Here is a 22,215-nt window from a genome sequence, read left to right as displayed (position 1 = left end):
AATTCCTCTCCCTCTCTGGTATTTATCCCTCTGACATATTTATAGAGAGCAATCCTATCTCCTCTCAACCTTCTTTTGGTTAGGCTAAACAAGCCTAATTAGGTTATTAAGGTATTTCCTTTCTCCCAGTGTATGTCAGCATTGTCCATTTAGATTATATGGTCTCTGGCACAAGGAATGTCTGTAACAATGTGTTTGTACAGTGTCTAACACAATGACCCCCAACCTTGGTTGGGCCCAAAGACACAATTATAACAACAATAATTAGCTGCAATGAAACCAATTAAATTCTTCATGTTCTGCTACTATGTGCAATAAAAATAAGTTTTTATAAAAATAGTTTTTAGTGACAAAATATATCTTCATTTTGGATGCTGTGCCAGCTTAAAATGTACCTTTTACATGTTTATTGAGCACACTCATAATATGCTGGTTGTGATGCTGCACTCTTTACTCAAGCAGACTTCTCACTGAATTAAATGTAGGCTTGTTTTTGTAGGGTTACTAGGCTGCATCCCATTGTGTAAAGGGTTTTTTTCTTATTGGTCAAGCTAAATGTTTAAACTCTATTGACAATGCTTTTCCTCTAACTTCTTGTTATAGAAGTATTCAGCAGAAGTCTTTGTCTACTATTAAATATTATGTCTTAAACTTGACCTTGGTTTCTCCACACTTGATATCTCCCCTTAAATAGAAGGTATTGTGCAGGTCTGTCTTTTATTCAAGCTGTCAACTTTACATACGGTAAAAGGAGTCATGGATACTCTATTCATTCACATTCGATTGTTTTATTACATCTTCTAAAGAATAGTCTGAAGTGTCCCATTGTTATGCCATCTAGATCTCAAAGCTTGCCAAGATACATTTCTTATGTATATAGTATTTTGGTGTCTTATTGTGATACTATTTGTGGAGTTCTTTAAAATGTTGGATAAGGAGTAGGGCACGTTATTTAATACCTCTGCTCTGTTATGTGGATTACCTTTAGGATAGCCTCTTTACACAAAACAACTATGACAAATATTTTATGATTTAAAAATACTCTACTTGGCCTTGTCATTTTGCTTTATTGTTTTCCATGCTTTCAAATGTTTCATTTTTCTTTTATTGTGGTTTACCTTGAGCTCTGAATTCCTTGATTTTTCAAATGGTTGATTCTTCATGACTTCAACACTTTTGAGTTTTTGTTGTTGTTTCTTTATCCTCGAGTTACTGATGTGTATTCTGAACCTAGTCTTCTGGGTAATGCTGGGGGATGGAGTTTGTTTTTTAAAAGGTCTTCTGTATTAAGAACAGGCACTTGGAAGTAAGATACCCTGAAGAGACCCTAAGCTCTGCAGGGCATGTGGATGGAAGAATGCAAGGGAGTGGGGAGCTTTAGAACTTCAGTAATATAGAAACTCTGTGTTTCTTTGCTCTTTATTCCCCAGCCTGTCTGCTCCTACAGGTTTCGTACCCTAGACTCCTGCTCTCAGTTTCAGATTTGCCTTCTGTGGATTTGGCAGAGATTTGGCCATTCTGACTAACTCAGCCATGAATAACTTCCAAATAATTCCTTTCCCTGTCTCATAATTGACCTTGTGTGTTACGTCTTACAAAGATCTTTAAAATGAACTGCAATTGTAGCTTCTCAGGCAAGCCATGTGTGGCAGAGAAGTATTAAATAGATTTTCATAATATGACTATCATTTAGTTTTGTTTGAAGTCCTATAGCTTAAAACTGTCTTGTCGGAATCACCTCAAATTTGGGCCGAAAATATATCTATAAATGCTGCATGAAAATATCAAGGGGAAATTACCTTTTCTGGGAAGTTTGAGGCGGGGTAAGGCAAAGTCACCCTTCTAATTAAAACAAATTTTAATCTAAACTATAGAATGTTACCATCTCTTCAAACTACGGATTTCAGACATATAACCTGTTGCCTAACCTCAAACATAGTTTTCTCATAAACTTAGTTGAATCAGAGGCAATATCGCAATAGTATTTTCCCACATAACCCTGGCAAACGGGGTACGGTGGTAAATGAAAACTGTCACTTCTGGTTATCAATGAAAACAATTGCTTCCTCTTCCCTTGGACTGATACTGCAAGCAAAATTGTATTTCAAGTCCTAGAAGCCCCTAAAATAAAGTAGGTCAGCATAGAGGGTCAGATCCTCAAATGGTATAAATCATTTATTGAATGGAGCTATGCCTGTTAACATTAGCAGAGGATCTGGACCATTCTTTGAAAAGGACCCCAGTACATAAGTGCAGAGAAATACTTACATGTTGCAGATTTAATCATCAAATATTAGTCCAGGCCATTCCTTCTCCTGTTTAAAGGTGTGGGAGGAAATCTCCATGAGGCTCTTGGAGATTCCTACGATTGTCTTACTGAGGGACAGGGTTGCTCTCCTCATGGAAGAGGAGACTGGGCCCACCTACAAATACCACTAATTACTACAGATGCACAAGAGCCTACAGACATCCGTGACTAGGCCTTGTGCCTCTACATCAGCTCTGTCTCCCATGACACTCCCACCACTACCCTGGCTGGGCAATACCATTATCTTTCAGGGGCTGTGTTGTTGCTGTTTTTGTGTGTGTGGATACATTCCATGGGACTGACAGGAGAGAGAATATGTATTTGCTCTGGCCAACCAAGTCTCCACCCTGTTCCTCTGGCCTGCACTGAGCACCCTGCACAAGGCTGGCAGGGAGGATGATACCACAGAACTAGCTGAGTCCCCCCTTGTATGAGTAAAGGGGTCGATCCCCACAGTGAAGTGACTGAATATGAATCAAGATGATTCAAGTCCACTGTGTGAAATGATTGATGTACGTTATGTGGCGCCAGCTCACAAGCCTTACAGAATCTTCCCTTATCACTCTTTATAGCCGAGTTGCCGTAGGACAATCACCACCTATCTACTAGTGTTAGACAAACCTCATGAGCATTTATTTGTGTTAGCAAAACTAGTTTGAGTTTGAGTCTTTTTTCCCAGTCGTCTAAACCCATATTTCTTTTCAAGAATTATTTTTGTTTTAAGGCTACCTTCAGGGAAGTCTGTGCTATGTGTCATCATGTATAAATGAATGTTTCCCAAATACTATGCTGCCATAAGCAGGTGAGTTCTGGACAGTGTATACATGCTGTATCTAAATTTAACTAGACATATACACACTCTTCCCACCCCCCCTCAAATTTTCAGTCTCGCATAAGCCAAATAGGAACTCAATAATACTTAATTCTGAGTCCAGCATTTGAATCCATGCAGTGGAATCCTGATCCCATTGACATCAATGGTAAAATGCCCACTGTCTTCTGTGAGTCCAGTATTTTACCCATGATGTTTGAGTAGGTTTGAAATTGGCAAATGTGAGTTCACCCATTCTTCTAGTTCCTGTTTCTTGCAGGTAGGTTCCTGTTTCCTAGCTCGGGTATGTAAGTTCCTATTACATGTGATTTCAGGGAATTCTACTGTGTGAGCGCCGAGAGTCACTGTGTGTCCCAGGACAGGAAGGGCTGGCAACAGGCCTGATGCTGACCCATGGAGGGCTTTGAAGTCTGATTATATTTAAAACAATTAAAATATATATTAAAAATGATTAAGGGCTCATTATCACTGATCACATAAGAGGAAGAAAACCCCTTTCCTCCTGAGAAAAACAACCCACATTGATATTTTTCTCACCCAGCTAGTAATGATGAGAGGCCCCTTTGGTTGACATTTAACAAGCTTAATTGAATTTAATGCTGGGCTTTCCTAGCTATCTGCAGCTGGTTTAATAAAGCTGCAGTAAGACATGGCATGTTCTCCTCCCCCCCACCCCGCTAATCTACTGAGTGGGGGAAGCAGGGGCAAGAAATTTCTGCTCAGCCCAGTTGCGAATGGATTGAGGAGAGACATGACCCTTCAATGATTCCCCTCTGCAGATCCTGATGGTTTAGACAGTCATTTGGACACCTCAAAAGATTAAGTGGTGTTCCACAGTTGGTAAGGCAGACATCAGATCACCAGCCTTCAACCCACATGAAGGATCAGATTAGGAAAGTATGGGGTTGTCAGGGAGACTAATTGCAGTGGGTATTTTATGAGAAGACAGAAGTTAAAAGTATCTATGGCAGGTGGCATTTGCCAGCTCTATCAGATTTCATGCATCTGGGCTGATTGTATTATGACCTCTTTCTACACTGATTTCAAGTGGATCCAGGTATTTAAACAAACAATTATAGTAATTTCTTGGTTATCAACCATGAACATGCAAAACATGGTGGTAGCCATGTTGTTTCCGGAGAGAGAGAGAAGGTGGGTGAGGTAATATTTAGAAATTGGTCCAATAAAAGATATTACCTTACCCTCCTGGTCTCTCAAGGAACAAACTAATATTATGAGCAAGATGAGTTTTGGCAATAAATATCATTCTAGTCTCTCTTTGTGAATATATCTAAAGTGAAGAAGGTGCCAGAAAAAAAAATAACTGGGTAGTCCTCTTGGAAAGTGCCAAAAGCCACTTTGTGACCTCTCAGTGCTCCCTAAAGCCTTTGTTTGAATATTAGGTAGGAACATAAGAGATTTGAGGCTCCAAATAACAGGAAAGATTATTTATTTTAAAAAGTTGAATGCTATGAACTTTTATGAGGAGAGTAACTGATGCTATCTTTATTATTTTGTGTTAGTGCTTAGAACACCCAGTGTTTGTCTACACTGCAATCACATGGTGTGATTTGTAGCCAGAGTAGCCATACCCAAGCTAGATTTAATCTAGCTAGCTTTAGTGCCAGAAGAGCGAATCTCTGTCTGCGGGACTTCAGTGCAGGGTAGCCTCATGAATAATTACCTGGGGTGCTAGGCAGGTTTATACAATCCTCACTGAAGCACACTCTGTTGCAGCTTCACTGCTCCAGGACCCAAGCAAGCAAGATTAAAGCTAGCTCAGGTGTGTCGGTTCAAACAGCAATCATACCCAGGGACTGCAGTTTAGACATACTCCCAGTCATGGCCCAGGACCCCATTGTACTAAGCAGCATATAAACACAAAACAAAGACTGTCCCTGCCCCAGGGAGCTTGCAATTTAGTGTAACAATCTTTTCATTAATAATTTACTTCTGACTTTTGACAAAGCAAGAATGAAACACTCCTCTTCCTGCTAACCCAATTAATAATATCAATTTCAGGGAGATCAGTACCTGACTTGCAAAAATAACTGTTGCTACTTTCTTTTTAATATTTGCCTATTTTGAAATCACCCAGGGGGTCTGGAAATGGACAGGTTTTTCAAAAAAGAAATTTCTGTTTTCATTTACATTTCTTGAACTTTCAGAATTTCCAATCTAATGGATGTCTTCTATATATGGGCTCATTGACTTTAGAGGTCATTCTATGGTAGCTTCCTCTTTCACGTTTTCATGTCAATAGTTACTGTGTATTAAGTTCTCAAAATAAAAAAAATAGAGAATATACTGAAATGATTGAAAACCAAATACCTGTTCTAAGACTGTTTAAAGGGATCTATGTAATGGCCTTTCCTCCTTGTAAAATAATTAGAGGCTGTAAAATTCTCTTTGTTCTTTGGCTCACGATAACAGCACTCATTTGTAAAGAGCCAGAGAACCAATTTCCGTTACTGCTACTGCCTTTACTTAAAGATACATCACTTAGTATGTACAGCATTGGCACTATCTGTAGAGATATGTTTGTAGAAGATTATAATTTAGAGACGCTCCCTCATAAGGGACAGTATTATGAACATAGGAATTTGAAGATGTGCCCAGGATGCGGGGGTTGGGAACACCACATGGCTGTGTGTAGCAGCTCACTACAAAAGCTTTCAAGTTTGTTATATTAAAGTTTTATTCTTTTCTCATTCGCTGGCTTGTTGTTTAATGAATCCTGAGGTCGTTATACTATCTGCTCATTTTCTGTGCAAAAGCTCTGATTCAAAATTCCTTCAGTGCCAGGAGTTTGGGGGATGTGAAGACTCCCATTAGATTACACCTTGAAAAACGTTTAGCAGCTAACCCATTTTCTAAGAAATGGAGGCTCAAACTTAACTATTTTGTAGACTAAATTTAATTATTTGCAAGCACAGACCATTGAGTTAGAAGAAATTTCACCATCCCAGAAAGATCCTTTTATAGCTTGGCAGAAGAATTCCAGAGGACTTGTAAAGAGACTTTACAATACATCATTGTTCTAACTTCTCTGAACAATGAATGGTATTGGAGCACAAAATTATAGCTCATCAAGCAATGAACAATAGAAAGATGATGTAGAATACTATCTGCACAGTTGCAGAATAATTGATCAAAGAAGATAGTGACTATGCAGCTTGAGTTAATGACCATAACCAATCATTCTAAGCAAACTCAGTACCCTAAAAGTTTTTTTATTTTTGTTTCTAAAGATGAAGAAAGGCTCTTATTTTCCCTCTACTGTTGCCTGTACATAGCTATTTGTATGTTCAGCACTTATCAGTATTCAGTCTTACACAGGTATTAGAATATCTAGATTTTCATATTTATTGTGCCGTTAGGCTCTAGAAAATGACTCAGTAAAAACAGCATTATGGGGTTCCATATTTATTAAGTCAAACAATTTCCAGGTCAAATTGGTAAGTTTGAGTCAGAAGATATATATATTTTTTAATTGTCAGCTGCACAAACACGTGCTGAGAGGAGTTCAGACTTTGTTTTTCTCTTAACACATCATCATCATCATCATCAGTATTCAAGATTTTTCAGGCAAATTCTGTGTTTGAGTTCAATGTGACTGCACATGTGGTGTATGAAGGCCTTCTTTGGACAAGCTATACAAAACGTGTATGCTTATCTACACATCCCATTCATTTTCTGATCTGGAAATTTCACTAGATCAGGCTTCTTGTGAGATTTCTGTTTCCTAGTTTCAATGCATCTTGAAGTTCCATAAGAACAGCTGTTCTCTTAGTTCCCAGTTACTAATTCTGGATCCTGCAAAATAAGGAGTGCACAGGCATGCAAAGGGTTAGCTAAGCTCTTTCAAACTTGTAAAAAGGATTAATTAGATTCTAATATAGGTGAAGAATCAGTTTTGCTTGTATTCAGGTTGATCCAAGTTGCTTTGTCCTTCCCTGCAAGGGATGTGGATTCCATTACTCAAAAATGTAATTTAATTATCTTTCAAAATGTTTGGAATCTATATTCTGAGGTGCAAGGTAAGAGAGATTAGATATTCTTCTTGCTTTGTTTACAGATTTCTAATTTCATTAGGCCTAGGACAGGGCCTGTTTAGTTCAGGGATAATGTCTATGGAACTCACTCCTTGAGTGTGTTTTCCAGAGTCCCTCTGTTGCTTTCTTCAGCATTCAGGATGCCAGGTGTTTCTCTTAGGTCAGTCTGTCTGATCATTACTTCCTCCCTTCTTCTACCATTCTAAGAGTGTGTTTATAATTGGAGGTCCACTGGGTCTGTTTTTGTTTTACTTCCTTAAATATTTGACTGTGTCCCAGATGCTTGTGTGTGCTTTAAGAAAATAGTAAAGTAATAAAAATGCAGGGGAGGGAGAGTTGATAAATCCAGAGTTCAAACTGTTGGGCAATGGAGAATGGTGATAAGTGGCTGCTAGAAAACAAATTAGTCTTTGACACAGTTAGCCACTTGGCTGAAGGACAGTGGAAGAGGGTCTATGTGGCAGGAAGCATGTGGCAGCAAGGTGCCAAAAATTGGAGGATATCTCTGAGTCTCTGCAGCCAGGGATAGAATGAAGAAAGAGAACTGATCTGCAGGAGGGTATGGGTTGATGTGTGTCTGGGACCAGGGCTGAGGTTCTAACAGCAGAATCATATATGTGCTGATACAAATTCTGCAAAATTGCCAAATAAGGGAATCATCCCAACTGTTATAATATAATAAATGAATAATTTTCAATGTATGTAAAACATATCACTGGGGAAGATAATGTATACATCCAAAGTCAATGTGGCATTGTGAATAATATCACGGTTCTGTCACAACTGTTTTATACACACAGAGATATTGGGTGGATTTTCTTGTGAATCACCTTCCATTTGGAAAGAAAATGGATCCCCTCCCTGTGTTTTGTGGCCCTGGGACAACTCTCCCACTATTTTATTCATTGTTTGGGGCCAAAAGATGCCATTGTGATCTTCTAGTCTGACTCTTGTATTGCACAGGCCATAGGACTTTCCTGAGTGAATTCCTGTTTGAACTGGAGCATTTCTTTTAGGATAAAAATCCAATCTTTATTTAAAAAATCCCAGAGATGGAGATCATCCACCACCCTCGGTCATCCATGGGTAATCACCCTCACTGTTAAAAAAAGTTGCACCCTATTTCTAGTCTGAAATTGTCTAGCTTCAAGTTCCAGCCCTTGGATCTTGTTATACCTTTTCCTGCTAGGTTAAAGAATTGTCTATTAAATTTCCATTCCTTATGCAGGTTTAGAGCCTGCTCAAGTTACCTCTTAACCTTCTCTTTGTTAAGCTAAAGAGACTCAACTTCTTTTTGAGCTGCTTCTACCTGCTACAATTCTGGAGATACTATCGGTTCTACTCTATTACAGCTATGTAGTTTATTTAGGGTCTGATTGATCCAGAGTTCACTGAAGCCAATGGAAAGACTCCAAGTGCTTTCGATCAGGCTTTTAACCCTTCTACTGCAGACAGATTTTTTTTTTACTTTCCATTTTAACGATATATTATCAAATATGTAGTCACTACGAGATGATATTTTGTACTACTATCTTAATGTTTAACATCTTTTTTTGGCAATGTTCAAAGATCTACAGTATTGACTTTTTTTTTTTCTGAAGGTCAAACACTAAACAGATTTTGGGGGCGTGTTTTCTTTTAAAATCTTTTTTTGACAGTTTCAGTTTTTTCAGAGGTATTTGATATGATTCTCTTTGTACTTCCTTTCAGCCAAAGAGCCTCGTTCAGAGAATCAGACAGAAACAGCCATTTAAACAGTGCTAGTAAAAGAAGAGAATAAGAAATTGCAAAAACCACAGAAACCTTTTTAATAGGTCGGTTACATGCCACAGATGAAGTTTACACTAATTAGAAATCATCTGGAGGCATTGTAGCAGATTGAGCCTTCGGCTGGAAGTACTTCCTGACAGGTGGTTCACCACAAAGCAACATTACAATTACCTAACACACTGTTTGATTTGTGTAAACCCTCATTACTACTCACATTATTTAATGAACTCTGTGCATTCTCTCACCTCCCTGCAGAATGCAATGTTCCATTCCAATTTGACAATGAAGGTTGTTCAGTTTTAATCCCTTCTTTTTCGGACAAACAGGAATAATCCCTTATGAGGAAGCAATGGTTTAAATTCAAGTGTCAAAGCATAAATGTTGCACAAAAGTGGTACCTGCTTGTGTGAGGTGCTGAGCACTCTTCCAGCTCTCACTGAGTTCAGTTTAATAAACAGTGAAGCTCAGTTTAGTGAAACATCTAGCATATAGAGAAACAAGTCATGATAGGATGCTGAGTGAGTTAGTGATTTCTGGTGGAAAATTCATGTAGTTTTAGTACTCATCTGAAATATGAAAGAAGGAAATTCAGGCATGGATTTTCACTTTATGGTAAACATATATTTAAGATGCTTGGCCTCATTTAGTTCATTTGTTGCTATGGTACTTTCTTGTATTGGTTTTTCAGTCGTACAAATACATGCAGACTAAACAGTCTGAGGCAAAGATAACAGACCTATATAGACAATGTAGAACTTTGTTATGGGGTAAAAGACACTCAGATGTGCTTTACATGCTCTCCTCTATTAACAGTTCTATTTAATGGTTAGAAAAGCACAAATTAAGAAAAGAAAGAATTGGGGAAAGCCAATAAAAGACAAGAGGAAATTCAACTGTGTTCAAGAAATTATTCCCAAATACTCTCTCATTTGTCAGTATTGTTTTGTAATGTACATGGGTTTGATTGTTTTTTCCATACACATACAGTTCCTTTTTGTTTCAATGGATATTATGCCTTTTGTCCTCAAAACTGTTTCAGTTAAGAAAATTGACCTTGCCCTTCCTGATTATTTATGTTACAGTATTGCCAAGTGACTCCCAACTGAGATTCCAGTTCCACTGAGGTAGGTTCGTGTACCTATGTTGGAAGATGCTCCAAAGAGCTTATGGTCTAAATAGATAATATAGACAAAGATAGGAGAAAAAAATATTGCAATCTTGATTTTACAGATGGGGAACTGAGACAGAGGGTCAAATCCTGGCCCCATTGACATCAGGGGTAAAGCTCCGATTGATTTAAATGTTCTGGGATTTCACCATAAAGCCTCAGTAGCCTTTATATTCAAGGTCAATAGGAAATCTCAATCCATGATAACTACAGAAGCATTTAGATGGGGAATTCTCAGATTTCTAATTTGTTAGGATTATAATTTGGGATTCATTAATCCTACAGTAGTAATCTAGGTCTCTTTTTCCCAGTTTTTTTTTCTAACTCAGTAATTTCACATAAACATTCATGCCATTTTGTATTGCAAGATTCAATGAAAATGGCTCATACAGGATTCAGAGAGGATCTCCTTATGGTCACTGATGCGTAACCTTGAAATAGTGTTGTAATGAATGTTCTGCATTTTATTTAGATTTTATAGTTAACTCCTCATTATGATCACTCATTTGGTGAGCTGGAAAAATCATATGTAACTGGTTCAACTGACTCAATTATCTCTCTTTTTTTTAAAGAAAACATATTCAAGATCTCACATTGATCACACAAACTTTTTTATTAATTTATTTATATTCCAACAAGGGTTTTGAAATTTATAGACCAGGTTTACTCAAAAATGAGAAAAGGCAAATGTTCCCCTTCTGCTAAAGATGAATGAATTCCACCACTTTTCCTCTTTGTAGATTTAGGGTAAGAGTCCCTCAAAAGGATTATAGTCCTTGATTATATGCAGCTCTCAACAAAATTCTTACTATTTTACCACTGTCCAAAGCATTTTAGAAATTATGTGCTGAAAGTAGCATATTCTGTGGAACTGAGTGCTCTATGACCCTTAGGAACGCCCTCAATTTTTTAGGTAATACTTACTGTCCAACAAGCACATGAGTACCGAAGCTTTCCTTCTTATGGGAGGCTTGCTGACTGCTATTTATTCCAAAAACCCTTTAGGAAATTGAACTACAACTCTGCACTGATAGTCTTAGGGTGTAAATTTTAAGCTGCTTTTTTCGCTGCACCTTCAAAGATAACAAGTCACTATTTAGACCAGAGAAGCTAAAAGTCCAAATCTTTCTTGAAATCCTAGAAACATTACCATTATGCCAGAATTGTGGTCCCCATATGATTACATAATAGAGATCAGAAAAGTATTTCATTAAAATTACTTATCACTGGGTAGAGTTGACTAAATATGCATGTAGTTATCTATGTGAGGTATTACAAACGATCCTGTAGAAAGGGAATTTTGTACAAGTTGAATTCTACCAAGTTTTTCTAAGAGATTCACTGCATCAGCTTTGTATGAATAAAAACATAATACTTGATTAACTGAATAAACAATAAAAGCTCAGTGAACTAGTGTATGTAGTCTGTATATCAGAATTGTTGTTAATCAGTAATGTCTAGTCTTCATTAACTGTAAAAATAATAGTTTTGTTTTACTGTGTTGGAGCGTCAGTCAAAATAAAAGACTTAAAAATGTGTATAAATAAGGGAGCTGGGTTGGGAGGGGATTGGAATAGTTTACATAGAAAAGGAAATAGTTTTGAAAAATGGAATACTGACATCCATTCAACTTGAAGGTCAACACAAACAGTACAAAATCATGCATGGCATATGTGATCAGGGGGCAAGGTTGGTGCAGGGATTCCTACTTAGCAGTCATAGTCCCAGCAGCAGCAGTCCTGCCCAATGGGTGAGCAGGAGTAGGGGAACCTGGGCCCACCCTACTCCACTGGGTTCCAACTCAGGGCTCTGGAAGGCTGACTCGGCTGTTCACCTGCTCTATAGGGTGTCTCGTCAGCTTCCCTGGGTCACTTAGTACTCCAGTCCAGGTTTGATCTGGCCACTGCCTGACTCTGGGAAACATTGCCTTTGGGCTCCCAGCTCTCATTCCTGCTGCTGGGTATTGGGTCTCTTCTGCTCACTGGCCCTATTGGGATCCGCTCTGGTCATCCCTGGGAGGTACATCCTCCTGCTTAGCTGGTCAGCCCCTGACTGAACTGGCTGGCTGGCTTTTGAACCCTGTCTTCAGTCTGAGCATGCTTGGTAAACACTAAAGGTGGGGCCTCCTTAGCCCATAACTGTTCCTTAACCCCTTCCTGACCAGCGAGGAGTCTATACAGCCTCCACCTCAGGGCCAGTGTCAGGGTGCCATTCTGTGATTCTTTCACCTCCTCATCTCTTGAAAAGAAACCTGTGTTCTTATTGTCCTTCCCGACCGAGTGAAGGATTTCAAAATTATATGGTTATAATGAAAGGTACCCTCTCGTGATCCTAGGGTTGGTGTCCTTCAGAGTGTTCAGCCAGTGTAGCAGGGCACAATCGGTCACTAGTTTGAAGGGGTTGCCCCACAGGTAATATCTCAGTATGTCCATGGCCCATTTCAGAGCTAGAGCTTCCTTCTCAATGACTGAGTAGGAGGTATCCTACAAGGTGTACCTCACCGTTGATGTTTTGAGATAATACCATGCTCCTACCCACCTCTGAGGCATCTGCCTGGAGCATGAACTTCTTGGCAAAATCTGGGTGGATGAGCATGGGCTCTCAACTAAGCTGCTCTTTTAGTTCATGGAAGGCTTTCTTGCAGGCTGCTGACCATGGGATCTTTTGGGGGCTATTGTTCTTTTCCAGATTTGTCAGGGGGGTTGCAATAGTAACAAAGTCCAGGATGAAATGTTGTCAGTATCCTGCAAGTCTGAGGAAGAGCATACCTGTCATTTGGTCATTGTGCATTGTGCCAGGGCCTGTACCTTGTCCATGAGTGGCCGCAGGCTTCCCCTTCCCACTCGGTATTTCACCTCCCGCCCGCCCAGCCAGCCAACATTTGGTTGGATTCACCATCAGCCCCACCTTCTGAAGAGCCTGCAGTATGGCCAAAACTTATCTCTGCTGATCTTCCCAGCTTGGACTATCCATGACAATGTCATCTATATATTTCACAGCATATGCTCCATGTGGATGTATCACCTGGTCCATCAGGCACTGGAACACCCTAACCCTAACTCAGTCAATGCAAAAATGGGTCGACAAGAGTTTCAGCACTAACATGATGCCAGTCACTCTTGGATTCTTCGACAACCCCTATTTCTAACATCACCTACAGCTCCTGGTAGACTGTTTCCCACATCTTCATTGGTAGTTCTCCCAGTGAAGGTTCTCCCAGATCATCTTCTCTGGCTCTGTGCCTATATGTTGCTGTTTCATGTGGGTATGACCTAGCTGCCCAGAAAACACTGATTGGAAGGCTTCTGCCAGTTGTCTTAGCTGTTGTTCTTGCTCATGCAGGGGTCCTTCCTCCACTGTCACTGATCTGTAGGTGTGGTTGGAGACTCCTTGCGGACCCAACTCTGGTTCTGGTGGATCTGGCATTGTCAGAAGGCCTTCTTCTTTGCACCCAGTCTTTGAGCAGGTTAACGTGATATACCGGAGTTTCCTTCCATCTTCTGAACTGGAATATCACATAATTGAGAACCCCAACCCTTCTCACTACTTCAAATGGGCCCTGCCACTCACCATCAGTTTTGATACTGCCAATGGGAGGAGGAGGAGTAGAACCCGGTCCCTGGGTGCAAACTCCCTTGTCTGGGCCCCTTTGTTATGAGACCATTCTTGTTCCTGCTGGGCTTTCTTCAAGGTCTCCTGGGTGAACACTCCTACCTTCTCCAAGTCCTCCTGCAGTCGGATCATGTACTGGACCACATTGTACTTCAGGGCTGCTTATTCCTCCTATGTCTCATGGAGGAAGCCTGTATCTTTGGGACTGACATCCATACAAGAGTTTGAATGGGGAGAACCCTGTTGAGGTTTGTGGTACTTTATGAATGGCAAACAAGAGGGGGAAGTAGTTGGTCCCAATGGCGCAGGTCCCTGACTACGAATTTCCACAGCATCCCTTTCAAGGTCTTCTTAAAATGTTCAATCAGTCCATCTATTTGGGGGTGCTAGACCAATGTCCTTTAGTGATTTGATCTTCAAGAGGGCCCATAGCTCTTGCATCAGCTTGGATATCATATTAGTCCCTTGATCTGTCAGGATCTCTTTAGGCACCCTGAACCTAGCAAATACCTTCAGCAACTCAGGTGCTATGCACCAGGCAATGGCTGACTGAAGGGATATGGCCTCAGGTACTGTTTAGTGTAGTCCAGTATCACCAAGATATATTGGTAGCTGGTCATTGTCTTTTCTAGTGGACCTGCCAGGTTCATCTTGATCCTTTTGAATGATGTCCTGATTATCAGGAGAGGGACCAGCAAGGCTGTCATAAATATAAAGGGAAGGGTAAACCCCTTTGAAATCCCTCCTGGCCAGGGGAAAGCTCCTCTCACCTGTAAAGGGTTAAGAAGCTAAAGGTAACCTCGCTGGCACCTGACCAAAATGACCAATGAGGAGACAAGATACTTTCAAAAGCTGGGAGGAGGGAGAGAAACAAAGGGTCTGTGTGTCTGTCTGTGTGTCGGTCTGTATGCTGGTTTCTGCAGGGGATAGACCAGGAATGGAGTCTTAGAACTTTTAGTAAGTAATCTAGCTAGGTATGTGTTAGATTATGATTTCTTTAAATGGCTGAGAAAAGAATTGTGCTGAATAGAATAACTATTTCTGTCTGTGTATCTTTTTTTTGTAACTTAAGGTTTTGCCTAGAGGGGTGTTCTATGTTTTTGAATCTAATTACCCTGTAAGATATCTACCATCCTGATTTTACAGGGGGGATTTCTTTATTTCTATTTACTTCTATTTTTATTAAGTCTTCTTGTAAGAAAACTGAATGCTTTTTCATTGTTCTCAGATCCAAGGGTTTGGGTCTGTGGTCACCTATGCAAATTGGTGAGGCTTTTTATCCAACATTTCCCAGGAAACGGGGGGGGTGCAAGTGTTGGGAGGATTGTTCATTGTTCTTAAGATCCAAGGGTCTGGGTCTGTAGTCACCTAGGCAAATTGGTGAGGCTTTTTACCAAACCTTGCCCAGGAAGTGGGGTGCAAGGTTTTGGGAAGTATTTTGGGGGGAAAGACGCGTCCAAACAGCTCTTCCCCAGTAACCAGTATTAGTTTGGTGGTGGTAGCGGCCAGCCCAAGGACAACGGGTGGAATGTTTTGTACCTTGGGGAAGTTTTGACCGAAGCTGGTAAAGATAAGCTTAGGAGGTTTTTCATGCAGGTCCCCACATCTGTACCCTAGAGTTCAGAGTGGGGGAGGAACCTTGACAAAGGGCTTTGGGGGTTTCTGGGCTTCTGACAGTTGACCCTCAGGGCAGGGTGCACAGTAACCCTTGACCTCTGCATGCACCCCAAGTCAGTAGAATCAGAGCATAACTCAGGCCAAGTTCTTCTCCCACCTGAGATGTCCCTCACAGGGTTGGCCAGCTGCAGTACCTGCCATGAAACTTCATAGGGACCAGTAGTTAGGCCCAGGTCTCTCCTATCTGTTCATCCCAGCTCTCATTCCTACTGCCGGAGATTGGTTCTCTCCTGCCCACCTGCACAAGTAGTCCAGTAGTCCCCTGGAGTTCCAAGGGTACAGCCTCTTCTTTGGCTGATCAGTCCCTGACTGAACTGCCTGGCTTTTGAATGCTGCCTTCAGTCCCAGCAGGGGGTTTCAGTATAACATAGTCATAAAGAAATAGAACCACAGATTCCTTAAAACATTAAAAAAAGCCACAAAAACCATGACACTGATGTTCATGGTGATCACAGTGAAGTAAAAATTCATCTGCACCAATTACACATGCCAAACCTTGAGGATATTTGGATACAATTGCATGTCTTCTCATTATATCTTTTGAAGAACAGAGTGCTGCTGCTATGAGTAAATCGCCTACAACTCATCAGAATTATCCCCTGATTGCTTTCCAAGGAAAGCTCTCTCAGACTTTTTGGTATCTCATAGCTTGCCCAGTACAGTAGAACCTGAATAGTTATGAACACCTCATGAATGGATGTTGTTCATAACTCTGAAATGTTCATAACTTTGAACAAAATGTTATAGTTCTTTCAAAAGTTTACAATTGAACATTGACTTAATACAGCTTGTAAACTTTATTATGCGGAAGAAAAATGCTACATTCCCTTTGTTTTTAGTAGTTTACGTTTAACATAGTACTGTACACTATTTGCTCTGTGTGTGTGTGTCTGCTGCTGCCTGATTGCGTGCTTCCCATTCCAAATGAGGTGTGTGGTTGGCTGGTCAGTTCATAACTCTGGTGTTTGTAACTCTGAGGTTCTACTGTACTTCTACCTGGTTGCACTATATTCTTATAGCTAAGAAAAAGAGAGAGTTCAATGCCTGTATGATTTCAGAAGTGTGTACTTTATGTGTAAGTACTGCAGAAGCTCCAGCAAAGTACTAAGTTTGATATGAACTGCTGCAGTTAAGCCATTTGAGAGACCATTGAATCCCACCATGACAAAACAGCAGAGGGAAACTTGCACAATTGACTTTTGCCTCCAGGTTCTCCAGTTGAGGAGAAGGGTAAATTAAGTAGTGGGATTCGCTCCTGGGAAAGGACATGTCTTGTTTGCACCCCCAACCCCTTGCTTCCCTCTTCCCCCTGCAAGTAAAAGAAAATATTTAAACTGTGGCTGAAAATCCATAAGCATTCCACCTGAAAAAGCTTTCTGCTGAATGAATACAAAACCTTGGCATCTGGCCATATTTCTCTCCAGGCAGGGCTGATTTGTGTCTGTTATGGCCTATCTGAGCCCCACACTGGAGCAAGGATTTCAGGTGCTCTTAATTTTAAGGCAATAATCCTACAAAAATCTACACACTTTTAGCTTTATTCCACTGACTTTCAATGAGATTATTCACAGCCCATAAAATTGTGTGTCTAAATCTTTGCTGGACTTGAGTCTAACACTGTACTGAGAGATAAATCTAACACATGAGAACATAAGAATGGCCATAGTAGATCAGACCAATGGTCCATCTAGACCAGTATCCTGTCTTCTGACAGTGGCCAGTGCTAGATGTTTCAGATGGAATGAATAGAAAAGGGCAATTATCAAGTGATCCATTCCTTGTCATCCAATCCCAGGTTCTGGGGGTCAGAGGTTTAGGGAAACCCAGATTGGTAGACCTAGTGTCCATGAACTTATCTAATTCTTTTTGGAACCCAGTTATACTTTTGGACTTTACAGCATCCCCTGGCAATGAGGTCCACAGGTTGACTGTGTATTGTGTCTTCAAAACAAAAAAGTACTTTATTACGTTTTTTTTTTAAACCTGCTGCCTATTCATTTCATTGGGTTATGTGAAGGGGTAAATTACACTTTCCTGTTCATTTTCTCTGCACCATTCATGAGAAAGTTCTTTAATTTATTTTATTAAAGAAAAAGTGGCATGGGAAATCCCTTACCAAATTTGAGTCAAACACATTACCAAAGTCCAAAGACATTTCAAAATGGATTTATTTTGTGAAGTGTGGAGGAAATTATTCTTTGATTTTGCCTAACTTAACAGCTGCTTCCCACATGAAGGAAGATCTACATATGAAGTGCCAAGAGCCTAAGAGCCAATTTGAGTCATGGTTATTTGAGCTTCACATAGGACCTAATCCAAAATTGGAAAGACTCCCATTGACTTCACTGGGCTTTGGATCAGACCAATAAAGATTCAAGCTTAAGTGCCTAGTGTTAAAGTAATACATAAAACCACAATAAAGATGACAGATTTCTTGAAATACAAGCATTTTATTTATGCAGCTGTAAAATCACAAAAATAATGGATATCTTTCAAGAATAGTGAGTTTAAAATGACGGCTGCATTTTGTGTGGAGCTGATAGTTAACATTGTCAGTTCTTTGGTATATTATTTATTTAACATACCTCCCACTCTTCAACTCCCCCAAAAAGCATGAAGCTGAAGTCAAGAGAGGGCAAAATGTCATGGTTTTTATTTTTGTGACAAAAATAGCAGGTCAACTATCCATTAGTAAAGTTGTGAGAAGCTCTTTCCTTTTAAGATATTCTTAAGGTTTCTTTGTCAATTATTCAAGATTTAATGAAAAGATCATACCTATTTCTACCCTGCTACCATCTCAATGGCAATTAATTAATCTGAAGGCGTTGTGGAATGTCACATTAACTCCAGAAAAATAATATCTCTGCATGACAATTTAAACTGAGAATATTGACATACTATATCAACAAGCTGCCTAAAATGTATGAAAGAGCACAACTCATTTTAAATGAGATGGGTAGCATTTTGGTTTGAGTTCCAGACCATTATTCTAGTTAGTGTCACATTACCTATATGACAGCTTGTCATTTATCTGATATCATTTTGCAAGCTTTAAGAACACAATTTTTTTTTAGAAATTGTACAGCAACGGCAGCATCCATTGCCAGTCATATTTCAATTAGCTTCTCAACTGCAGTGGTAATGGCAGGGTATTGCCACTAAGCCAGTATCTAAAACTAGCTGTTTTACTATTTATTTGCCAAGGACCAACTAGAGCCACTGAATGGAAAAGCACTGAACTGAATCTAATGGAGAAAGCTGCTGTTTTGAGGCCGCACCACATGTGAGAGAACTTTAGTCTCTTCAAACTTCTTGTATGAATGATAATCATACCCCACTATCGTCCCTTTGAGGATTGTCTCTCACTCAGACTTTGGAAAGCCCAGAATTATTAATGTATGTATGAGGTGACAGCATGATCTATTGTATAGGGCAATGGACTGAGAGGCAGGAGACTTGGACTCTAGTCTTAGCTCATCTGTTAACTTACTGGGTGCCCCTGGGAAAGTCACTTCACCTGTCTGTGCCTCTGTTTCCCCTCACCCTTTGTCTGTTGGTGCTGGAAGCTCTGTGGGGCAGGGATGTGTTTAAACAATGCCTAAAATAATGGGAGCTAATCTTTTTTTACAGTAAATAAACTGACAAACATGAGAACTATTGAATGATTATATTAAAAGGAAAGAAAATGTTTGTGAAAGTCAATGAATCCCACATATGTTATTTCAGCAGCTTCCTGCACTACGGTTTTTCATGGATTCTTCATTTGGGTGGTTTAATCTTTGAGGTGAAGCAGGATATGAGTTATGATGAAAATTGTAGGCATGGAAATATGATGCAGAATTAAAAGGTGTCTCCAATTCCATTAGAAAAACCTGACTCAGCTGCAGAACCCAAACATGTCAAATTATTTTAAGGAGAAAGTTCAGGTTTAATAAAATTTTACAGTACCATATCATAGTGGATCCTAGGAAAATAGAGCTGTTCAGTATGCACCCATCTACTGCAAGTAGAAAGCCAACAGAGACTGTGGAGCGGAATGTGTCATTCAATTTAGCTTTATCCTCTGCCTGTGTGAGGTGGTTACTCAGGAGGTTGGAGCTGGTATTGTGAGCTTTAGTTAAGAGATTCCACTTATCAGAAACATGCACCTTTTGCTCAAACAAATGTGAACACAATCTGAATGCAAAGGTGGTGCTGCTGCAGTAGTCTTGACAAACAGCATGACTTTGAAGCTGGCCACAGACTCCAGAGTCAGTGAAATGCCTGCCAGGAAAAGACATGCAGTATTAAAATTACTTCATCTATATCCTGTGTTGAGAGAGAACCTTTCATAGCATGTAGACAAAGATTATTGGATTTTAGGAAATGAAGTGATCTAAGACAATGCCATATTCAAACAAACCTCTGCACTATTCTTGGGGAAACTGCCTACCAGCTGAGTGCAAAACAGATTGAAGAAACAGTGACTTGGTGGCAGCAATGGTTAGGAGAGCATGAGTCACTGCAATCAGTCCTACACACAATATATTTATTTCATCTTCGTCTTGGAATACAGCAGCACAGCCACGGCCATAGTTCTAGTAGACAAATATCTGAATGATGAAAGGTCAATCATTCAGTGACCCTTTAATGTAATGAGAACCGAAAAACCAGCTGGGTAGCCAACTCTGGAAAAATTGACTTCGTCTGTTCAAGTGCTGTGTTTAATACAGATTTAGTACATCCAGTTGTTCAGTGATAGACCGTATGAATAAGCCTACTTTGTATAGACGATGCAAGACATGGCACTCTCCTTCAAATAAATTAGTGAAATACTGAAATTTATAGGCCTGTCTTCTTAATACGTACTTTGGCAGAAGAGGCAGTGTAAGGAGACATGGATGACTTGCCAACTTTTTAGTGGCATAGGTCCACTTTCAATCCTAAAGTTCCTCCCCAAGTGGAATTCCCATTGAATTAATAGAAGTTCCCCAAATAGATCAGATGCAGGAGTGGGCCTCTCACTGAAAATCAGTGAAGTTTTTCTGATTTACATCAGTTGAGAATTAGCACACCTGATAATGTTCTGAAAAACTGTACTAGGTAATTTTATGACTGTGTGTCTGCATTTAGACCCCAATCCTCTGCACAGTTCCTAGCATGAGTAGCTGGGCCAGGATGTGGATAGATACACGGGGGGGAAAGAATCCTCCCCACAATCACATGGACTGGCTCCAGCCAATGGCTGAGGTAGCCGTGCATGCCTCTACCATACCCTTCTCCCCTCTAGGAAAGGAGACTGGAGGAGCATCATAGCAGTACATTCTTTTTGATCCTTCCCCAGCCCAACTCTCAAACTTTGTGTTATCGTGTATTAGGCTCCAGGGAGCTGAACTCTGTGTAAGGAGTGCATGGCCCCTGCACAGCAGCCCAACACACAATCCCTGCCTTGTACAGTGGGACCATTCCGGAGGTGGAAGCAGCATGATTTGGGCATCAGAATAGGAAAAAATATTATAGGGAGGTAGTAGCGCCACTTTAGTTAAGACTTATTCATAACCATTGAAAGTTTGAGGCCTCGAACACTACAGCCTTCTACATGTTCCATCCAGAGCTGTGCGGTACGGTTGGTTGAGGATTTTCTCCCAGTCACTAGCATAGGCCCAGTTTTAATCATGCCATTCCTCCACATGTGGAATTCCTATTGAATCAGCCCAATGAACAGGTGCAACAATAGACCCCTTTCACTGCATGTCAATAGAGCTATGCTAATTTACACTAGGAACTTCTTTCTCAGTAGTAAGTATGGATATTAACTAAAGGCTGGATTTTTTGTGTGTTTCTCCATATTTGTTAAGAACTTCTCTTTAATAATATATTTTTGCATTTTAACTATGTCTCAGTTTTATAATTAAAACTTCAGTCAGGACCTATTTCTGTTCTTCTACACAAAGAATTTGAGTAGAATGACTACTGTGTAATGAGAAAAATAATGTCAATGAACAGAAAATGCTTTTGGACCTATATTTTGGTGCAGTCTGTGCTGTGTCATTCTGGGTAGAGTCCTGCACTCAGGCAAAATTATCCAGCCATTGAGGCGTTGATCCTTTGCATGAAAAGAACACCTTGCCTTCACAAAGAATTCTGCCACTAATCTGGCTGTAACTGAGGCTATCCATCGTGTCAAAATTTAAAAGGAGGAGTTGTTTTCATTTAAAGAAGTCAATTTCATTAATGCATAATTTAAGAATGTAACTTTATTATCTATTTCCCTCTGCCTTCTACAAAGACATTTGGGAAGACATGAATAAATGAGCATGCAACTCTACAAGTTTTACTGAGTTGTAAAACAAAAAATTAAATGCCCTTGCTTTTGAGGCCATGCTAAATGGAGTACAGGGAAAAGTCAGATTCTTCTTGCCAGCACTGGCTTTAATATGAACTCTTAGGACAGTGGTTCTCCAACTTTTGTATTGGTGACCCATTTCACATACCAAGCCTATGAGCGAGACCCCCCCCCTTATAAATTAAAAACATTTTTTTATATATTTAACACCATTATAAATGCTGGATGCGAAGCGGGGTTTGAGGTGGAGGCTGACAACTTGCGATGCCCCATGTAATAACCTCGCTACCTCCTGAGGAGTCCCGACCCTCAGTTTGAGAACCCCTGACTTAGGACATTGATATATGGATTTATTACTTGTGAAATGAAAATAAAAACAGCTGTCTATGTATTGTGCTGTTCACCATCTACACTGCTTTAATATGTTTGGGGTGGCATGCAGATAAACAGGCATTTACTTTCAACATA

General features: G+C 40.0%; 1 long non-coding RNA gene across 3 annotated transcripts in view; it reads left to right on the top strand.

Annotated features, from left to right (window-relative positions):
* Positions 1-22,215, top strand: part of LOC140916868 (uncharacterized) — a 312,730-nt gene that overhangs the window by 72,674 nt on the left and 217,841 nt on the right. Inside the window, exon 1 of one of the 3 annotated variants that reach the window (XR_012160674.1) lies at positions 10,042-10,089. The exons of the other annotated variants lie outside the window; for them this stretch is intronic. This is a non-coding gene — a long non-coding RNA (uncharacterized LOC140916868). Of the gene's footprint in view, positions 1-10,041; positions 10,090-22,215 lie in introns of those variants that run through there. 3 annotated transcript variants of the gene reach the window in all.

Source organism: Lepidochelys kempii, chromosome 9 (genome assembly GCF_965140285.1).
Source record: "Lepidochelys kempii isolate rLepKem1 chromosome 9, rLepKem1.hap1, whole genome shotgun sequence".
Taxonomy (NCBI): Eukaryota; Metazoa; Chordata; order Testudines; family Cheloniidae; genus Lepidochelys; species Lepidochelys kempii.
The sequence above is the reverse complement of the archived record's forward strand: the minus strand, read 5'-3'. Positions and strand labels throughout refer to the sequence as shown.